This window comes from Humulus lupulus, chromosome 6 (assembly GCF_963169125.1).
Source record: "Humulus lupulus chromosome 6, drHumLupu1.1, whole genome shotgun sequence".
In the NCBI taxonomy this organism is placed as follows: Eukaryota; Viridiplantae; Streptophyta; class Magnoliopsida; order Rosales; family Cannabaceae; genus Humulus; species Humulus lupulus.
The window spans coordinates 139,092,841-139,094,884 of NC_084798.1; the positions used below are offsets into that span (position 1 = coordinate 139,092,841).

Genomic DNA, 2,044 nt, shown 5'->3' on the forward strand with positions numbered 1-2,044 from the left:
TGTATGGCAGATTAGTCCCACTAGCATGGCAGGTTATAGCAAGTGGTAGTTCATTTTCATTATGACCAAAAAAAGAATCCCAAATAAGTTACAATCGCACTTCTACAAATAAGAACATAAAATCCATGGTCAAATTTAATTCAAAGAAGAAAGAACTCAAAATATATATAAATTGATACAACTCCATGATTATGAATGTGCACATGATACAGATAAACATGCAAGGAAATGCCATGAAATTTTGAATAAAATGGGAAAGTGAAATTTTAAATAGGTTAGCTGAGAAACACTAAAACAGCCACAACAAACTTAAATTACATAAAGATTAGTGACTCACATAGCTTTTGGGTTTGAAATGTCCAAAAAGTCCTTAGTATGGGGTTGCAATTTAACATATGTCCCCTTCGGAAGAGTCACATTCTTCACACGCACAAAGTCTCCCTCTTGTAAGAGCATATTTTCCATCATCTAATTTGGACAGCAAAATTCTAATAAGAAAAAATCATCAACGTACGAGGGCTAGACAAAATGGACCAGATAAATTTATACAGGTCAATACAACACAGAAATAATCAACCCCCTACCCAATAAGGCATATAGATCATGCCTTCCTCTGCTACGAACTCTAACACCCCATAGTGAGAGACCCTCTCTGCAAGGTCATTTCGAAGCTCAAACAACATCGGATAATCTATATGTAGAGATGCTACAGAATTGTTTTAATGTTAACAACTTGAATTTGATTCAAATGGTAGCTTTAAAAATATTTGAACGATCTAAAAACACTAACTGAGATGGTCAAGGGCCGAGGGAGGCATTATAATTGAACAATGCAACAGAAACCATATATCAGGAAGGAAAAATAACAAAAGCATATAACAATAAAGTGGTAACATAGAACACTTACTTTTATCCCCACTCTCAAGTTGTGGCTGCAAAATAAATTAGAAGAATTTGAATCAGAAAAAATGATGAACTAGTCTTTATTGTAGAAACAAACACAAATACCCAAATTACAAACTGACTAACATAACGTGTCAAGGATTGCACCAAGAATGCACAAGATTTGGAGATGGGTAAATTAAATCAAAATACTTAATTGTCATTTTTCTTTAATGGAAAACAAGTATACTATCCTCTCTTTTTTTCAGCAAATTACAGGCTAATCATCTATAACTTTCACAGAACTTAGTAGGTAATGTTCTAGATTCTTTGTATCCACAACACCTCACATTAATGAAGGTTTTGGTAGGCTATTCTAAACACCACATAAATCACAGCTACAATAGACTCTAAACACTGAATAATGCTGGAGGTTGTTGAAATATAAAAATAGAACCTCTAACAGTGAAACATTCTAGAAGAAGTCTGAACCGAGTGAGGAGCAAAAATAACTTTATCGATAAAGGATGAAGGATAACATCGATATGTCTGCTCAAATGAGGTTCCATGATACCCATATCCGTCGAAATACTGCAAAGTCAATGGAGCAAGTTACATATTAACATCATATACAGGTGACCTCCCTAAATTCCAACCCTAATGCACTGCCCCAGAAATCGGATAACATGGTAGTTTGAAACCAATTGTTGGTAGAGAATTGTAAAATATAATAGGACAGAAATAATACATCAGTAATAGATATTATTGTAGATTCTCATCTTCCTGTGCTGAAATATGGTGACTAAATCAACCATCATATTCAATAGAAAAGTTAGGATAACCACCTCATGATTATGTAGTAAAGCTTTAGCTTACCATCTTAATACTGTGTCTAAGGTTTTTGTTGGCTCTCTGATGCGGATAGTTCGTCTTCCAAAGCTCCCTATATATAGAAAATTTACATTTACAGAGCACAAGTATTAAAAATAAAGGTTGAAAATTTTAATGAAAACCCAAGAGCCTAATTAGTCTCACTAGGAGTCCTAATCATGATGCTAACTAATTAGACTCCTTAACTACATATAAAACTATCTTGACTGGTCTTACGAAGTAATGCATTGACTATGCAGTCAGTAGACACAATTTAACCATGTAAGCAAAT

General features: G+C 33.9%; 1 long non-coding RNA gene across 1 annotated transcript; it reads right to left on the reverse strand.

The window, feature by feature from the left end:
• Nucleotides 1-338: 338 nt before the first annotated feature.
• Nucleotides 339-934, reverse strand: LOC133784211 (uncharacterized). Its single transcript, XR_009871203.1, has 3 exons — nucleotides 908-934; nucleotides 585-706; nucleotides 339-468 (listed from the first exon to the last, which is right to left on the reverse strand). It is a non-coding gene; the product is annotated as an uncharacterized LOC133784211 (long non-coding RNA).
• Nucleotides 935-2,044: the final 1,110 nt, after the last annotated feature.